The sequence below is a fragment of the Dipodomys merriami genome, unplaced genomic scaffold (genome assembly GCF_024711535.1).
Source record: "Dipodomys merriami isolate MVZ:Mamm:240054 unplaced genomic scaffold, mDipMer1.0.p SCAF_4, whole genome shotgun sequence".
In the NCBI taxonomy this organism is placed as follows: domain Eukaryota; kingdom Metazoa; phylum Chordata; class Mammalia; order Rodentia; family Heteromyidae; genus Dipodomys; species Dipodomys merriami.
In genome coordinates this window covers 38,307,132-38,327,811 of record NW_027205603.1, presented here as the reverse complement: position 1 = coordinate 38,327,811, position 20,680 = coordinate 38,307,132, and the positions used below count along the sequence as shown (strand labels likewise).

The 20,680-nt window shown below is 36.1% G+C and overlaps 1 long non-coding RNA gene and 1 pseudogene across 2 annotated transcripts; one reads left to right on the top strand and one right to left on the bottom strand.

Moving 5' to 3' along the window:
* Positions 1-1,200: 1,200 nt before the first annotated feature.
* Positions 1,201-20,680, bottom strand: part of LOC138805756 (large ribosomal subunit protein eL37 pseudogene) — a 56,245-nt pseudogene continuing 36,765 nt past the window's right edge.
* LOC138805757 (uncharacterized) lies at positions 1,502-10,838 on the top strand. 2 transcript variants are annotated; one of them, XR_011365633.1, is made up of 3 exons: positions 1,502-1,715; positions 8,232-8,398; positions 10,743-10,838. It is a non-coding gene; the product is annotated as an uncharacterized lncRNA (long non-coding RNA). The 2 variants fall into 2 exon arrangements; XR_011365632.1 differs by lacking the exon at positions 10,743-10,838 and adding an exon at positions 9,872-10,003.

The following is a 20,680-nucleotide window of genomic DNA, read 5'->3' as shown; positions in this document are numbered from 1 at the left end:
AAGTCAGGTAATGAGCACATCTCTTTTGAGCAGTGTTACTCTCCACCCCCACTTTTTCCCCTCAAGTTTTCTCTCCTGATCCCTCTCCCACAAGTTATTTAGTTCACTTTCAACATAATGCCTAATAACTATCACTGCTGTACCTTTTCTCCCACCATTTCAGTGCTTCCCCAACCCTCCCTCAACCAGATAAATTTGCATACAAAAAAGGTACAGAAATAAAAAAGAACAACAAAGAAGAAGAAAAAAAAGCAAAATTACAACAAAAAAACCTCTGTTTCCATTTCATTTCAACAAACTTCTGAAAGACAATTATAATGAACACATTTCTAAGTTTTATGTTGTCACCTGTTCCATATTCATGAATTAATTCAATAGATAATTATTGGAACATTTCTAGATTTTAGATGTATTGATTAGCAAAACTCACATATCATCCTCTTGTGGGTGTCATCTGGTGAGCGATGCAAATGTCAGGACACAAAGGCTGTGTTAGGAGTAATTCACAGCCAAGGGAATTTAGGAAGGGCACTGAGTCATGGCCTGGGGATGAGGTAGTGATTGAGGGAGAGATTCCTGGAGAAACAAGATGGTAATGATAAATTCACATCTAAATGAAAGGAGATGTACAGGATTAACTATAATCTGGGGAGAGCTGGGAAGGCAGAAAATATTTCAAAGGAAGAAAGCAACAGTCTATCTAGAGAATATAAAGATATTTCAGATACTCAACATAGAAAGTATGAGCCAAGGCTTAAACCAAATAGGAAATGTCAGAGACATGAATCCAGGAAGTAGCAATAAAATGGCAGACGACAGAATCTCCAGGAACTTCCAAATAATTTGGAAACAAAAAGAACATTGATACCCAACTCTCTGGATCCTTTAAATTACACAGTTTTTCTTGTCCATAGTAATTTGTGGTTAGCAGCAATGACAAGTGGACCATAGCCAGAGTCCTGATTGGTAATACCTACCACTCCTTCATAGTGGGAGAAGCTGGCCCCATACCTGAGCCCGCACAATGTACCTCACAATGGGCTTCCCATTTTCCCCCAGCCTCTGTTCAGGTTGTAAGATGCTATCAGATGTTGATTGTTACCTCTGCCACCCATGGAGCATTTTTCCGGAAAAATATTTTTTCCTGTAATTTTTTTTTTTAGATCAGAACATTTATTGTATGGCTAATCTTTTAAATTCTCAAGATGCACCGGATGCTGCAACAGCTGCTCTCTTGGGTTTGGGTGTTGTTCCTTCACGGAATCCTTGCCTGAATCTGCAAGAGACAATTAGAAATACTACCTGTTCCGGTAGTATTTCGTCTCTAAGCCTTGGCACTCCAGTTATCCTTTCTCTTGCGTTTTGCAGAGGAGCCACATTTGCCACACGCCGACTTCTGAAGGAGGTAGGCCTTAGAACCGCAGCGGGGGCGCAATGTGTGCTTCTTATTGTGACGCTTTCCAAGGGATGACGTTCCCTTCGTCATCTCGACTCTGCCGCCGAGACCAAAGCGCTCCTGTAAAAATTATAAAGCACTGTTCTGGATATTCAAAAACTTTGTGGGAAGTGGAAACAATAAGGCAGGTGGTGACTATCATGAAGTTAACAGGACATATTCTATTATGATGATTTGGGAAGTCATGTGTAAATGGAATATCCATCCGTTCCATGAATAAATCCTTCACTAGAAGAAAGCCCATGCAGAACAGAATCCTGTGAGTCAAAAACTCATCTTAGAGAAGAACTGAGGGCATCAACACAGCTCCAGCAGCTTAAGTGACATTTCTCGGCTCTCACTCTTTGTCTTGCTTTTTCATGTGGTTTAGAGGCCCTACCATTTCCTTTAGCATACTATTCACAGTCTTTTGATTTTCTTCCTTTCTTTTATTTTCTCCTCTCTCATTGTGCACAGTCAAATGGAAACTGGAAAAAAAATTTTTAACTGATCAAAACCATGAACAGCTGAAAAGTCCTTTTAAATTATGATTTATTATTCTTTAAATTATGATTTATTATGATTCTGTGAATTTGGTTCCACCATAACAGAAAGCAAAATATATATCATAGATGCAATCTCCTGTCTTTCCTAAGAAATTCTTATCTGTAGTGATAGGCTTTTAGAATGGTTCCCAGCTCAGTGAGAAATCAAGCACTTAACTGACCATTTATAGTGTGTTAGATGCTGAGCTTCAAAGGATGTGGCTATCACATGTCTGTCCTCCAGGAACCCAGCCTAGTAAGGAGATTAGGCCAATTCATCAGATCACAGTACAAAGAAGAGAAGATATTAAATGATACTCTGTAAAAAAATAAAAATTAAGAAAAAACAAAGCCAGGCCAGCCCAAAGAAACAAAGGTTTCATGGTTCCTTTATTTGCAATAACTAATATAAACCTAGTACAAGCAGAAAAGGCTGAAAGCTATGTACATATGACCATATAAGATGATGTTAAGTGAAATGAACCCCAAGATAGGGACACAACTTGTTTTTTCTTTCTTGCTATTGTTTTTAATGTATCTAAAATGTACTCTGTGGGTTTTTTTGTTTCTCTTGTATGTTCTTCCTTCACAGTATAACCCCAGTTTTCACTGTATTTGATGTCAGTGCCCTGCATCTTGTATATACATTGTTCTTATTTGGGAAGGGAAGAGAAATAACAAAATGCTGAAATAAGGATACAGGTTGACCTTGGAACAATGAGATGTACAAGACACTATATTGAAAATGAACTTTACAACTTGGTGGGGGGCGGGGAGGCAGGAGTTGGGGAGGTGGGGAGGGAAGGAATGGTAGGAGAAAAACAAAGGAATAGGTAACAATGCTCAATAGGACATGTACTCATTACCTTACTCATGTAACTGTAACCCCTCTGTACAGTATTTTAGCAATAAAAAACATAAAAATTAAGAAAAACACTTTTTTTAGGGAAGTGAAAATGTTTTACTGAATGTTTCAGTGTCAAATCCTCTTTCCTTGGGAAAAATATGGGTGTGTAAATGAATATGCACCTGATAAAGATATAAAATGAAGAAATGAAAGTGTTTTCTGGCAAATGAGTATATGGGCTCTAAAGGACCCTTGTATTCCCCTGATGTCTGAGGCTGAGTAGCTGGGACGAGGCGTGGATGGACACTAACTTATCAAGAAATTGTCTTTGCATACTTAAAGTCCTTCATCTGATGATGCTGAAAAATCCTAGTCCAAACTTTTGCATAGAATTGGAGGAACAAAATTTATCTTCCAAAATCTTCTCTATGGCTCCCTGGATACATAATGAAATCCTATTGAAGAACCTCTTGATCCACACTGAACACCAAGGAGGTTGGGAAGTGGTAAGAGGAATCATGACACTAATATTTTAGTCCCACTCTTAGCAAGGGTCTGACAAAATTATGTTTTAAATGAATAGCTACTAGTAAAAATAATCATGTCAATTAATATTATATAGCAGTAATTACTACTGATTGATGGCAAAGACTTTAAAATAAAAGTTTCATCTATAGAACAACCTCTTTTAATTAAAATCTAGGCGAGATGTCTAAAACCTGGAAGTACTGGGTTTAAGTAATATATTCTTTAAGGTTCTTTCAAATACTTACTTCATTTACCTAAGAGAGAGTATCTCAGATTTCCTCTGGTTTAGATTCACAAGAAATGAGCTTACATCATTCTGTAGCTAAAGATGAGGGGGCCACAAAATCATAGCTTTCTCCATTCTATGAATTATCAGTAATTTCCCTAGAGGTTTTTCAATTTAATTCTTGTTATTAACAAAAAGTTTGTCTTGTGATTATGAAGGCAAAAATTCTAGACACCTAAGATAAGTATATCTCACCATGGAGTTAAACTTTAAGGTAGATTATGAACAGATTTTTTCCAAGTAGATGATTCCCAGTATGGAAATGAACACTATTATGAGATTCTTTTTCTCTTCTTTCTTTCTCAACTGGTATTTTTATTATGACTTGTTCTCCATTTTTAGTATTTTATGTCATTTAAGTTCTCCCTAACCTATAGGCTTGATGAACCTTTATAAAGAAAGCAAGGAATTTGTCAAAACATAAAAAATAATGAATAAGAGAATCTTGCAGGTGGATACTCCCAAGCCCTCTCCTCTCTCATTAGAATAAAGACTTTACAGTTACATCTGCATAGGTCTTTTTTTTATTGTGAAAATACTGTACAGAGGGGTTACAATTACATGGGCAAGATAATGAGTACATTTCTTATCAAGCATTGTAGCCTCCTCCTTTGTTTCCCCTTCCCATCCCTTCCCATCATCCCCCCCCCCAATCCTCTCCACTCCTCCCCCCCCACCAAAGTTGTAAAGTTCGTTTTTGACGTAACGACTTATATGTCTCATTGTTGCAATGAGTCTACCTGTATCCCTATTTAAACGATTTGTTTTTCCCCTTTCCTTCCACAAATTATACCGACATCAAATATAGTGAAAGCAGGGGTTATACTGTGGGGGAGGGACATACAAAGCAACAAAGAGGAAAGGTTTATAAAAGATATAGACAGGAAGCATCCTAGATATGACATTGTCTTCCACATGCCATCATCCAGATGTGCAATGGTTTAGAGAATGGTGTAAACACACTGGAGATGGAGCATGAGCCCTGAGGTCTCCAGCCTTCAATATTTTCGAGAAACTGTGTTGTATCATCATCTCCTTAAGAGTTGGTCAGTTAACAAGATTAAGGAAAGTTAATAAGACTAAGGAAAACATTCAACTAAACATTGGTGTGGCTCAACATGTCTCAGGTTGAAACAAGACCTGGAGGCAAGAAGCCATTTCATATTGCTGTGGATTTTGTTCAAAACATTCTATTTGCTAGCTCAATCAATGTCACTCAGTATTTCTCTAACCACAGAAATGTATGTGTTAAGTAAATAGGCAAGGTGAGGTCTCTTTAAAGGACATGCTTACAGAATTAAAGAAATACATTCCTAAAATAATCTACAAATGGTCAGAGAAGAAACAAAACAACCTCTCAGAACAATGACTTCAAAAACAAAGCCATCACATATCCATCCAGAGATGGCAATTGACCAATATCACCCACTAGGTGAGATGACCTTCTATGTAAGAGAATGGAGAAAGCAAACAGGAAATTCTAATGGAGCTTAGACCTGGTGGGGGAGATGTTTGGCAAACAGATCCCAAGGTAAGTAAATTCCAGCCGGTGACAAGTTCTACTTGGAATATGACAGATGGTAATGAGTTAGAGTATCTAGACAAGATTAACCTAGGTGGGACATCAGAATATTTTTAGGAGGTCATTCATGAGCTTTTTGCACTCAAGGTCAGTGCTCTACCACTTGGAGCCACAATATCAACTTCTGGTTTTCTGGTGGCTAATAGGAGACAAGAGTTTCACTAACTTTCCTGCTTGGGCTGGCTTCAAACTGGGATACTCAGATCTCAGTCTCTTGAGTGTCTAGGATTATAGCCATGAGTCACAACCCAGATTATTTTGTTTCTAAGTGAATGGCAAGTAGCAGCCATTGAAATGAAATGGAGGAAAAGAACTCCAGACAGAGGAGGATACACAGATGCCAAGACTGAGAATCAGGAAAGGGAGACAGCTAAGGGGGAAATCACAGGCAGAATGATGAGTACCATGAAGAAGTGATTCAATAAAGTCAGAAAGGGACTAAAAAAAAAAAACAAATCCAGTTAGGCTTGAATGAGGTCTAACAAAGACTTCATTCACAGGTGACTCATGGGAGATAAGACACTGGGATATGTAAAGCTCTGGCAATAGGTCCTGGTACAATATCTCTTAAACTTGCCAAGACAATGGTGTTGTTCACCTTGTCTCCAATCTTTACTAATTTGTCCAAATGGATCTCTACATTATCCTAAGCTGGTTCCACCACTTTCAAATTTATCCTCAGACATTTTGTCCTCTAGTTTCACTCAATAGGGTCCTAGTTTATCTGACATGTTTATTTCCAAATACTGTCTCCTGAAGGATATATTTATGTCCTCAGCCTCAGTCAAAAAGAATCAATGTAGCTGAGCCAATCTACTTAGCTTCATGCCAAGTAAAGGCAACTGAGCAAAAGGATGACACCTTACATTTGCATTTGACTGCCAGCTGGGTGAAGAAGCTATGGACAGGACAGAATGGTGGCGCAATAGAATCTAGGACCACAGAGACACTCAGGGAGTTGAACAAATGCTAAATACAAAGTCAATATATGTGGTCTGGCATCAAGACCTGTGCCTTCCTTCAATCTCCCACAAAGTGAGAATCTTGTTGAGTGATAAAATTTCGTATTTCTGCTCCAAAGGCTGCTGTTAGAAGTCTCCACTGCTTGACTACAGCCTTCAAGAACTACATTATACTCATTTACCTGGAGTAGCTAGTACATAGCTCCTCAAGTGACTGTTATTAATAAAAATGGTCACAATGGCTTTTTGTTCTGTGGTGTCTACTACAGAATTATAAGGGGAAAATAAGACATTATCTGAGCATCAAATGTGAGGTAATGTTTAAATCAATTATTATCTAGGTATGACATAAGCCAGTTTTACATAATTAAAATTATATTTTAGAAAAATAAATACTATATAGGAAAAAATTCATAATAGACTTCTAAATTTGATAAAGGATATAGAATTCATGTTCTAATATCAAATTACAGGGGTGTGTGTGTGTGTGCACATGCACATGGGGGCACTATACTATATCTTCCATTTCCCCCTCCAGATCCCCTCTCAGTATGATGTAGCCTAGCTTACCTGTACTAATCCCAGTCTGGCCTTATTGCCCTACTATCTATGGTATTATAAATAATTCAATTCTTCTCACTTCTCACTCTCAAAAGTACCTTGTGATACAGACATCCCACTCCTGGGTAAATATCAGATGCAAGTTAAATGAATATAACAAGCAGATACTTTCATGTCTGTGTTTATTGTGGCAGCATTCACAAAAAAAAATCCCCTAAGAAATGGAATCACCTTAGGTATCCATTAATAGAGGAAAAAAGTATAATACATATGTATAATGGAATGCTATGTAACCCTAAACAAGAATAAAATTAACCACTTGTAGTAATATTGATAGAACTAAAATCCATAATATTAACTTCAGTATGTCAGATACAGAAGTGAGACAGGCTAAATTAGGGATATTGGGGACAGTGAACCAAGAGCCGGAAGCTAACAATAAACACTGTTAAATGATGTCTCTCACACTACCTTAGCCTATAGGAGCGTGCCATGTTCTTAACCTCACACTGATGGTTTGCCTAGAGCACTTGATAAGCATATTTTGAGTGAATATCTCAAGGAAAACATCTAGCAAAATTCATCTCTTAGTAGGTTTTGAAGTCACGCATTGGGTCCAAGTGAGAGGCTGAGCTGTGTTGAGGTGGTAGCCAGTCTCTTACCTTCTGTTTTCTGGCAAGAGGAGTAGGAGGTTGGTGATAGGAGGAATAATGAGAGGAATGAGAATTCATTCCCCTAGCTTCCTCCCTACAAAGTCCTTCTAGGTCTGCCTTGATCTATCAAACGGTCAAACAGCTGTCTTTGCACAGATTCTCTATTCTAGACCCAGAATCCTCTTCTCACTCTACCCTCTCAGGCTTTTGGATCCTAAGAAAGCTCCTTGCTGCTTGATGTGTCCTGTCTATTTTTTATAACAAGCTCACATCTCTGCAATTAGTCTCCTTATGAAATTTCCCCTAAATTGTTCCAACTTGAATGTATTGTCTGGTTTCTTCTGGAACAAAAAAGCAAAGAGAATGAGAAAAAAGATTTCCAGGGGTTATATCATGGAGGCCAAAATATAAGAGTTAGTTAACCATGGTGACTCATCCCTGGTGCCTCATGAAGCAGGAGGATTATGAGTTTAAGGTCAGTCTTGGCTACATAATGAGATCTTAAAAGGTGTTATGTGTAAGAAGACAATGGTGTTTTTATTTAAAATGTTTGCAAATTATTTTTTCGTTTAACATAGATTTAGTAGAGAAATGTTACAAAGTAAGGCTCACTTTTGTTGAACAAACTATTGAATGATTAAAATATCTGTTCCTAGCTAAGGATCAGAGCTTATGTCCAAACTTGATTTAAACTAATATATGCTACTTATTAGCATACTTAAGCTTAAAAATATTACTATTATACTCCCCACTTACTGAATGAACACTATGACTTTCTCTCTGTGTACAATTTAATTCTTTCAACAATTCTTATACAATTCAATTCTTACAGCAATTGCACAATGTCAATCTCATTATATAAAAAAGAAAATGAAAGCTCAGAGAAATGACACAATCTGCTGCGGCCCCTAGGCAAGAAGAAACCAGGATTCAAGCCCCTCCTCACAGCCAACCCAGGACCTTCCTCCCATAAATAATACAGACATGAACGCCGACAAGGTAACTGAAGCATAGCGTGCAATGCCTTTGAGAACAGACTGTACATTTTGTTCTGAGGAGAAATTAATTGGCCTTTTGAGTATGCAAATATAAAATAGGAAATGATTCTATACTCCTTGTCTTTTGAGAATAGGCCTTGGTTAGGACAGCTTTGCTCAAGGGTCCTGCTGTTAGCTATGACCATGGAGCTTGGCGACAGGGTGACACTCAAGATCAGGAGAAAAGCCGCCTGCTGAACCAACAGTAGAGAGCCAGGCCTCCAAATCTACCAGGAAATGTTTGTACACTTTCAGTACTGCAATGCCCATTTGTCATTCTTATGTCCTAGTACCTTTAAAAAATTGAAGATTATTAGGCATTGTCATTGTAGAATTGCTGGTCAATTTTAGTATGAGAAATCTAGTGATTTTTGTCTTAAAGACCCCCTTTGTTGGGGAAATTCATTCTACATATTGATAAAAGAAATAATTCAAAGTCTGAGATGTGCTTCAGATCCCTATAGGAGGTGATGGAGGGAGATGTGGATGGTCAACAGTCAGACCTATGTGCTCCATGCCTATGAGGCTTGTTTTGTTTTGTGGGCTGTTTTTACTTGTATCTGAGAATATGAAAACTTAGACATGGCCAAGTTTTCCTATTCCTTTCTACTTCCCTTTACTGTTCCTGGGACAGTTTCATAAATAGGGAGCACTCACATACATGGTTTTCACCATAATTACAAAGGAGCATACTTTGATCTCATATAGGCCATGGTCTGTTTCCTCACTCATCTTCTAGTGGATAGAGAGGAGTAAAAGAAGTTCAGTGGTGTGAAGCAGTGGACAGGAGGAGACCACTGAGTACCATAGGTGACCACCATAACCAATCTGCAGAAGACAGAGGCATCTTCTGGGGATTTCAACAACACTTGGGGAGATGACCCTGGCATATGACCAAATACCTTGTGGTCAAGCAAGATAAAATTTGAATATCAAAATCAAATGTCACCTCTGCTTTTTGGCAGATTTTTATTAGTATATGAATAGAGGACATGTATGTTTAATCTTGGCAGATTTAATTTATTATTGAGGATATTGATGAGGTGGGGTGTTTATTTTTATAGTTATACTAACATAGAGACTATAATGTAATAATATGTAAAAGATAACAGAAAAGGTAATAATACTACAATGTAACAATATAATGTAGTATCTATTAAAATAGGTATTATTAACTATAAAATAGGTATTATTAACTATGTGTGTTTGTAGATATATATATATATATATACATATATATATATCTTCATATTAGTGCTTTCCACTACTTCTATGGTTTCAGTTTCTGGATATTATTGCAGCTCAAATTTATGTCTAATTTTTTTCTAAATTGTCTAAAGTACATTGGTTGAATCTACCTTTTACCAAATGTATTGAGGCATCTCTTTCATGGAATTTCCAATTTCACACAAATGTGTGTCTGTTTCTTTTCCAGTTTTCCTCAAATTAGTAAACAGAGGAAATATCTGTCCTACAAGATTCATTTTAAGAAGAATTCTGTGGTCAAACGAGCTTAAGAATCATTGCATGTAATGATCTCAAAAGGTCTACAATGATATTAGTAAAAGTGAACATCCTGAACAAAGATACCTTCACAAAACTATCCTAGGATTTCTTAATATGTAGCTATAAGTACAATCATCCTCTTTTCTATTTATTTGTTTCATTGTTGTAATACCAGTAAGAATAAAATAAGTGTAATAATTTTTCCTTTATGGTAAATGTATTCATATTGCTTTTTGTTTTCAAAATTGCCTTGGTTATTTGGGGCATGGTTTTGCTTGTAAAAATTTATAATTATGTACAGTCTAAATTCCCCCAATATCTTTCTCATTAGGTTTACAGTGATTTTATCATAGAGTTACAAATTTAAAAGAATGAATCCTCTACTTCAGAAACTTATAATTTTATTCAATTTATTCCATTTTTTATCTTGCTTAAGTAAGATATTTTAGTTATCCGCAAATAATTCCTTATTGTCTTTGTTAATTTAATCCTCAATATTTTGTCTTTTGGTTGAGTTTTTAGTATAGAATTGTTCCTTATTACTTTTGGGAGGTAATTTCTAGTATAACAGTGAATTCAATATTTTGATAATATTTGAACATCTACTTTCTATTATTTCTACAAGTGATTTCCCTTATATTATGCAGAAAAAGCAACAGCCTGTCATTATAGGGAGATGTGGGACATACCTCAGGTCAAGTAGGGAGTTTCTGAAATTTCAGAATTTAGGAGCCCAGCCCAGGAATCCAGTATAAAAATCTGAAATTAGAACTTGTCTATTATTCTTTGTTGGACTCCAGCCCAGGGCTCTGAGTGGTTGTTTATTCACTGAAACTGAGGCAAGACTGCAAATTAGATGGCCTCTACTGGCTGAACTGGTTTATGAAAAACAAATAAGAAAGAAGAGAGAAGAAAGAAGAAGGAAGGAAGGAAGGAAGGAAGAGAAAGAAAAGAAAGAGAAAGGAGAAAGAAAGAAAGAAAGCAAGAAAGAAAGAAAGAAAGAAAGAAAGAAAGAAAGAAAGAAGTGAAAAAAATCTCTCAAAACAACTGCTCTTGAAAACAGCAGAAAAAATTAGAAATATTTATTTGATTATGTCTGTCTCTTTTGTGTGTTGGTTGTTCTCTCTTTTTTGTCCCTGCCCCGCCTCCATCCTTATCTATGAACAAAAATAAGCACTGGAGTTTCTAACCAGAGCAATAAGGCAAGAGAAAGACATAAAGAGAATCCAAATAGGGAAGGAAGAAGTCAAACTATCCCTATTTGTAAATAATATACTACATCTAAAAGACCTACAAGTCTTCTCTCCCAAGATCCTAGAGCTAATAAATAACTGGCAAAATAGCAGTATATAAGGTAAACTCACAAAAAACTGTAGCTCTCCTGTATACCAACAATAAGCAGGTAGAGAAGGAAATCAGGAAATAGTATCTAAGAATAAACCTAGCCAAGGAAAGAAAGGACTACCTCAATGAAAATGATAAAACTTAAAGGAAAATTTGAAGACACCAGAAAGTAGGAAAATCTCCATGTCCCTAGATTAGCAAAATTAGTATTGTGAAAATGGCCATATACTAAGGGCACTCGACAAATTCAATGCACTACCCATTAAAACGTCAATGTCATTTTTCATTGAGATAGAAAAAACAATCTAAAAATTCATATGGAATCCTAAAAGGCCCCAACTGACAAAAGCAATCCTGAACAAAACGGAAAAAGAAGCACAACCAGATGTATCACAGTTCCAGACTTCAAACTTTAATACAGAGCTACAGTAACAAAAAAAACAGCTTGCTACTGGCACAAAAATAGGTCCAAAGAACTAGCGACCCAGAAGTAAACCTTATTTATAGCCATCTAATATTTGACAAGGGACCCAAAAACAGGTTGGAAAAAGCCTCTTCAACAAATGGTATTGGGTAAACTGGATATTCATATGCAGAAGAAAGAAATTAGATCCCTGCCTGTCAGTTTTACCAGTATTAATTAAAATGGGCCAACAACTTCAATGTAACACATGAAACCTTGAAACTACTAGTTTCTACATAAACAGAAACTTTCTGAATTCCTGGGGCTCTGCAGATTAGAAAACAAATTGACAAATGGGATTGTATCAAGATAAAAAGTCTCTGCACAGCAAAGGACATAGTTATACTGAGCTGAAAAGACAACCTAAGAATGGGACAAGACATTTACCAGCTATATATTGGATAAAGGCTTACAACCAAGAATATTAAAAAAGCTCAAAAAACCAAACCCTCAAATAACCAATAAATGGGCAAAAAAACTAAATAGAAACTTATTTGGAGAACTAAAATGGCCAATAGACACATAAAAACATGCACAACATTTCTGGCCATAAAGAAACATATATCAAAACAACACTGAGATTTCATCTCATCTCAGTAAGAACAGATATTATGAGCAAACAAACAACAGATGCTGACATGCATATGGGAGTAAAGAACCCCTAATACACTGTTCATGGAAATGCAAACTGTTGTGAGCATGGTGGAAGGCAGTTTGGAGACCTAGATCTATCTCTCTCTCTCTCTCTCTCTCTCTCTCTCTCTCTCTCTCTCTCTCTCTCTCTCTCTCTCTCTCTCTCTCTATCTATCTATCTATCTATTTATCTATCTATCGATCGATCTATCTATCTGTCTGTCTGTCTGTCTATCTATCTATCCATCCATCCATCTCCATCCAATGGAATTGATGGAATGATATGTCATTTGCCGGGAAATGGAAAAAAATAATGTTAAGTGGAGTAAATCAGGCCTAGAAAGACAAAAGACTTGTGTTTTCTTTCATGTGTTGAAGTTGGATTTAAATTATAAATATGTATGTAAACATACACAGGGTCTCATGCATAGACATACATATTAAAAAATATGGTATATGCAGGAGAGGATTCCAATAGTATAATTCCCTTCAACAACTATCTCACAATTCGTTAAAATGAATATGAGTAAGCTAAATCTTGTGGAGTCAGGGGGATGTAAGTCGAGTCGAGAGATGTACTCAAATGGAGAAAGAAGAATGGGCAAATGCAGTCATGATAGGCAATGTGCATACATATGTGAAAATGGAATTAGGAAAATCAAAGGAATGGATAGAGCTGAGAGAGGTGGGGAGAATTATGAAAGGGGTATTTTGATCAAGATATGATCAAATTGGACAAATAAACTGACATCATGAATCATTTCTGCATAACTACTTGAACAAGAAAACTATTCAACTTGTAACCATATCTTCTCTCTTCTGTTGCTCTTCCCCATTCCTACTTTTTTCTGTCTACAAGTAATGTAATTCTGTCTTCTTTTTCTTCTTTTTCTATTCTATCCACAATCATTCATTCAAGTCTTTATTTTTAGCAGATAGGCAGAATGTCAAACTACCTTTTCTTATTCTTTTCTCTTAGTTTTCCTTTTCTCTTTTTTTGTTGGCTTTGTTTGCTTTTGTTATTTTCTTCTCTTTTTCCTTATTTCTTTTTTCCTTTTTTCTCTTCTCCTTTCTATAGCTAAGTCTTTCCTGTATCTTTTCTCTTTCTTAATATTCTCCTCTATTTAGTCACTCCCCTTTCATTATATAGTATCTATCCATTATAATTACTTCTGCAACTAACCTTTTCTCTGTATGGAGTAGGGCCTGGAAAGAATTTCTTCAGTGATATGGGAAAATGTGAAAAAAATATCCAGCTACTATCTAGTCTTGCCTAAATCTTGTGAATAATTAAGACAAAAAGATCCAGGAGATTACAACCCCTTGCCAAAAGCTTTGCCCCAGATACATAAATTTCAATGTAGAAACACAAGTAGTACAGAAATAACAATGTAGTATAACTCCATCAAATGTCAACAATACAATAAAAGACTTACAATAAAAGACTTCAACAGTTGTAAAATGGATAAAATTAAATGTTATTGTCTTGGTGCTCCAATCCTAAGACATAGACTGAATGTTTTAGAGTAACAGCTGATCATGAGGCACTGAGTTCAAGCCACAGTATTGGCACGAAACAAAACTTTCCCAAAGGCACATGACTAATAAGTACATGGATCCCATCCAGATGCAATATTACATTTAGCTGTTAGGTTCTCTTAGTCTCCTTGGAGACTAGCTGGCTATGACTATTGCTCACAATTGCCCTGTTTCTGCTGATTTTTGACAGTTCTGAGGAGTATTGACAGTTTTTGACCACTTGACAACCACTGAGGCCAGATTCTTGAGGTTTCCTGCATCTCATCTTCATGGAGCTTCTTTTGGAAGAAGTAAAACTCACTTCTCTAGGATGAAGTTCCCATACACATCCTCAGAGGTCATTGGCTCCATCGCTAGTGTCCACAGCCCCCAGTGTCATCTCCTCAGATCTGAAACTCTATCTCTCCCGCTGACTTCCTCAACAACGAAAAGAGTACTTTGTTGAAGTAAAGGAGGCAGAGAAATGTGGCAAAGAACAGACTTTCTTTGTAGGACTCTGAATGAAAATAAGCTGAGAAACAAAGGAGAGGCTATATTCAGAAAAGCAAAACTGAGGGACAGTGCCAAGAACCACTAGCGATAAATAAGACAGCTAAAAAGTGATAGGCAGAGGAATCTAGTAAACAGCTTGCAGCCTCAACCCACTCTCCTCTGTTAGGGAGAGAAAATCCTGGCATTCCTACCACAAGACAGGCCAGGTGATCTCCAAGAAACAACACCAAACCTTGCAGTAGGATAAATGCATACCCCCTGTAAGCATCAAACCCTGGTATGGGAGGGGTTTGGTGGATCAGTGACTCCCCCAGTCAAACAGGCTTGTGATTCTTAAATGCAGAGAGTGCTAGGGGCATGCTATCTTGTAGGTGGGCCTCCTGATAGAGTTGCCCAGGGAATCAAATTTTATTAGCACCTAAGGCCAGACAGGTTCTCAGAATTGATATAAAATTGGGAACTTGGAAACAGATATACACAATCTGTAATTTAGTGAGCTAAGGGTCAAGTAACTGATAGCCCTCAGAGGGGGAGATAGGGAATGATGACCTCCTCCTCAATGAGCGCCTCTTCCATTGGACAAATAAGATTTTGTCAATAATACAAAGAAAAAAGAAATCTAGGCTCTGATGGTAATATGTGTGGATTACTGAGAGGCTAACTTACAAGTGTATTGGCAGACATATATAAGCTGCTGTCAGTCAACAGACCTACCCAGCAACTTCATTCCCCAGGGCCAACTCAGAAAACTGGTTAACTCCCACTGTAAACAACCAGACCACAGAGTGACAGCTTACACTGAGTGACTGCAAACAGCTTGTGGCCAGACAGACTTGGTACCAAGCCACAAGTGGAAGGGAGGCCTGGAGGCAGGAAAATAGACAAGATGTAGGTTCCACAAGAGACAGTACCTGCTGCAGGACTGCAATTAGAGAAGGCTTATGGGCATGAAGGTCTCTGAGGTTTCACCCTCCACTTGGGAGAGAACCACCAAAAACAGGGCAACAAGGAACCTTTGGAAGTACTATGCCTAGTGGCAGGGATCTTGATACTGGCTGCCCATGGCAACTGGTCCTCCCACCTAAACATAAAACACAATGATCTTGAAATTCTACCAAATTCTACCTCCAAAATTCTACCAAGAAGATGTAAATAACTGAAATGGTTCTATGCAATCCACAAAGCTAAAGCAGTAATGATCTCCAAACAGAGAAAGTTCCAGGACTAGATAGATTCATGATTAAATTCTATGACTTCAAAAATGAACTAACACAAATAATATTTAAGTTCTTCCATAAAATGAAAAGGGAATAAACAGAGACAAAAGAGAATTATAGACCAGTGTGAAGACCATTGATGCAAAAATTCTAAAAAAAACAACAAAAGTTCTTGCAAAGCAAATTCAACAGCACATTAAGATGATCACATACCATAGTCAATTTGGTTTTATCCCAGGGATAATGCAATGATGGTTATATGAATAACCATATGATGAATATATGAATAAATATATGAGGAATGAGATGGGTTCTAGTCTTCTCACTCTTATTCAATATGTAGGCTTAAATTCTTAGAGCATGAGAGAAAGAAAGTAAAAGGCTATAAATAGGAAAGAGGTCAAAAAATTCTTACCTCTGACAAACAGTTTTAGCAAGATAATAAAATACAAATCAACACACAAAAATTAATAGCTCTTTGTATATATCAACAATGAACAAGCTGAGAATAAACAGGAAAACAATCCCAAAACCTCAATAAAATAATGAAATAAAATACTAGGAATAAATTTAACTAATCCTCTACAATGAGAACTATAAGTTCTTGAGAACAGAAATTGAATACATTAACGTATGGAAAAACTTCCCATGTTTGGATAGTCAGAATTAATACTGTGAAAATGGCTATACTACCAATGGCAACCTACAGATTGAATTCAGTTCCATCAAAATAAATTCCAATGTCATTGTTCATGGAAACAGAAAAAAATCTAAAACTTGTGGGACTATAAAAGACCCTGAAAAAAACAAAGTAATCTTAAGCAAAAAAGAGCAATGCTAAAGATAACACAATACCAACCTTCAAGTTATGCTACAGAGCCACAATAACAAAACAACTTGGTAATGGCGCAAACACACTTACATAGATCACAATAGAAGACACAAAACAGCATATATGGCAATAGTCATCTGATTTTTAACAAAGGATCCAAAAACATACATTGGGGAAAACACAGACTTTCCAATGAAAGATACCTGGAGTACTGGGTATCTACATGTAGAAGACTACAGCTAGATTCCTATCTCTAACTCTGTTAAAAATATCAATTTGTAATAGATAAAATAAAAACACAGAGAAAACACTGGAAGAGAAAGGCATAGGTGATCATTTTTTAAACAGTTCTACAATTGCCCAGGAAATAAGAATAAGAACTGACCAATGAGCGTACATGAAATTAAAAACCTTCAGCTCATTAAAAGAAATAATGACTAGAATTATATGACCACCACAGAATTGGAGAAAAAAGCAAGACATTTCTTGGATAAAAGGTTCAAATCCAGAGTATTTAAGGTGTTCAAAAAAAAAAAAAAAGCATCCTAGGAAAATTAACCAAACCTATAAATCGTAAAATGAACAGATCACTCTTAAAATAAGTATAAATGGCTTATATGGCTTATAAATACATGAGGTACATGAGGAAACATCCAACATCCTTAGCAGTAAAGAAAATGAAATACCATAAATGTGCTGATATTCCATTTACCCCAGTCAGAATGGCTATCATTAAGAAAAGAAAGAGCAAATCTTGATAAGGATTGAGGGTGGGGGTAATGAGGAGAAGAACCAGTGTACACTGGGGATGTAAATTACTGTAACTACTGCAGAAATAATATGGAAATTCATATTTTAAAAACTAAAATATAGCTCACTGATGAATATCTATCTGAAGGAGTGTAAATCAATGTGGAAGAGAGATGCTCACACTTATCATAGCACTATTGATAATAGCCAAGCTATGTAATCAACATACCCAACAATCAGTGAATGAATAATACATACATATACGTATTATATATTATATATTTATATATATTGTTTGTATTATATAAAATAAATGGACTATTATTCAACCAACAAAAAGAATTAAATTTTGCTATGTAGAAACATAGATAAAACTAGAGACTATTTGTTGAGTGAGACAAGGCAAGTTTAAAAAGTCAAATATTGCATATTGTAACTCCTATGCAGAACCTAGACTTAAAATGATATGAACAATAGTAAAAATGGGGCATGAGTGGAAAGAGAGAATTGGCTATTGAAGCAAGAAATCAGTGTGTGATTAGGGAAAGGGAAATGAGAGGGTACTTGAGTGGTAAACATGATTAAAGTATATGTAGGTAAAGTATGTATATATATATATATATATATATATATATATATATATATATATATATATATATATATATATATGTATATATACATATATACACACAATGCATGAATCTATAGCATAATAAAATTAAATAATTAAATTAGATAAAATTAAAGTATTTATACATATATACATATAAAGTACATATATAAGGAAGCTCTATATTTAGTCTTTTGAGTAATCTCCATATTGCTTTCCAGTGTAGTTGAAGAAGTTTACATTCCTACCAACAGTGTAGTAGTGTTTCCTTTTGGCCACATTCCTGCCAGTATCTGTTATTGTTAGTTTTCTTTGTGTGTGTGTGTTGGTCATGGGGCCTGAACTCTGGGCTTGAACATTATCCCTCAGCTCTTCAGCTCAAACCTAGCACTCTACTACCACTTGAGCCACAGTTCCACTTCTGCTTTTTCTGCTTATGTGGTACTGAGGAATCAAACCCAGAGTACTCATGCATGCAAGGCAAGCACTCTACCACTGAGCCACTTTCCCTGCCTATTAGTTTTCTTGATAATGCCCATTCTAACTGGAATGACATAGAATCTCAATGTTGTTTGGATTTTGCATTTCTTTTATGTCCAAAGATATTGACCATTTCTTCATGTGTCTGTTAGCTATCCCTACTTCTTCTGAGAAGTCTCTAAGTCTTTAGCCTATTTGTTAATTGGATTGTTTCTTTAAACATTTATTTTTGGGTGGTTTGTTTTTTGAACTCTAAGTATATTTTAGATATGAGACCCTTGTCTGATGCATGACTAGTAAAAATTTCCTCCCATTCTGGGGTTTTCTATTTATCTTGCTAGCTATGTTAGCCATGCAGAAACTCTTCAGTTTGATGCAAGACCATTTTTCCAGTCTTTTTTATGACCCAGCAATCCCACTCCTGGGCATTTATCCAATTGACCACAAATCAGGACATACTAAAACCATGTTTATTGCAGCATTGTTTACCATAGCTAAGATATGGAATCAACACATATACCCATCAGTGGATGAATGGATCAAGAAATTAGTATATATACATAATGGAATTCTGTGCTTCCATCAGGAAGAATGACATTGCCTCATTTATAAGGAGATGGAAAGACTTGGGAGGAAAATCATATTAAGCAACATAAGCCAGACCCAAAGAAACATACATTACATGGTTTCCCTTATTTGTTATCATTAGAATGTGCCTATAAACCTATAAGGAAACCCAATGGGTAGTGAAAGACAAAAACTTACACTTGGACAGGATAAATTAAACAGGGCTCTAAACATTAGAACAGTGAGACCAAAGGAAGATATTCTTAGAAGTTTACAAGGGCTCAATGGCTATGTGCATATGATCATATGAAATGATGCTTATCAAGACATAGAAGCCAGAGTTTTTTATTTTACTTTTTGTGGTTTTTGTTTTATTATGCTTTTCTCCATTTGTCACTGTTTTTGATTTTTGTACCCTTTGTCTTGTATATAAGGTTATCTGATTTGGGAAGGGGAAGGGGAAGCACAGACATGGTGGGGCAAAAGGTGAACTAATTCAACAGCGATAATGACTAGACACTATGCTGGAAATGAACTAAACAATTTGGGGGGAAGGGGTGGGGAGGGAAAAAACTGGAAGAAAGTGAGGGAAGAGGTGACACTGTTAAAAAAGAAATGTACTCAATACCACCTGACTTATGTAACTGTAACCCCTCTGTATATCACCTTTACAATAAATTTTTATATATACATATAAGTGTATAATTATGCATAGCAAAATAAATACAGTTAAGTTAAAATTAAAGTATATATATATACATACATATTGCATAATAAAATCCAATAAACACTTTTAAAAAGTAAACAAGGAGGTAAGGGGGTAACGAATTATGATCCATTATATCAATGGAAATAACACAATGAAACACCATGGTAATAACACAATTCATATAGCCTATTAACAATTTTGACTCTAAAATGATTAAATCTTGCTAGAATGGAGTGATTCATGCCTATAATCCTAGCTACTCAGGAGGCTGAGAGGATTGTGGTTCAAATCCAGCCCTGGCAGGAAAGTCTGTGAGACTCTTATCTCTAGTAAATGATTTTTTTAAAAAAGCTAGAAGTGGAGCTGTGCCTCAAGTGCAAGAGCACTAGCCTTGAGCAAAAAAAAAGGCTCAGGGACAGTACTCAGGCCTTAAATTCAAGTTCCAGGATGTCACTGATGAATGTGTGCATACACACACACTAAACACACGCGCAAGCACACACACACAAAATTAGATCTAATCTGGATACTGATGGTAAATATGTTCTAGGACAATAGGAGTCTTTAACCATACTTTAGCAAATACCAAAACATTGTTTGTGATCATATACCATGAACAGAACTTTTTATACCTCATTTCAACTCCAGAAATCCTTTTAGTTATTTGTCATTATTCCTGCTTTACAAATAAGGATCTGGAAGATGTCAGACAACTCTTTTAAACACTAATCCACTTCTTTTCAGGAGTTGCATTGGTCAAATAATGAGCTTGTTAAAAAAAATCTACTTTCTCATGGTTACCCCTAAAACCAACACACTCTGCTCTGCCCTCTTTCACACGGAACTCTACTATAGAGAATTAAAGGTTCTGCAATTTATTAAGAAATCTGATAGGAAGTAGTGTTTGTTCCAATTGTATGTGTGTGTCTTTGTGAATGAATGACATGCATATGCACTGAAATTCTAGACTTCTTTTAGGGTCAATGAAAGAATTACTCTCAGAAAAATGTACACACTGGATCCTTTAACTTAAAAAGTTCGTGTTTACTAGATACCATCTAGGTATCTAGGTAGGATAGAGCATTCAGCTGTTCCGCAGCAC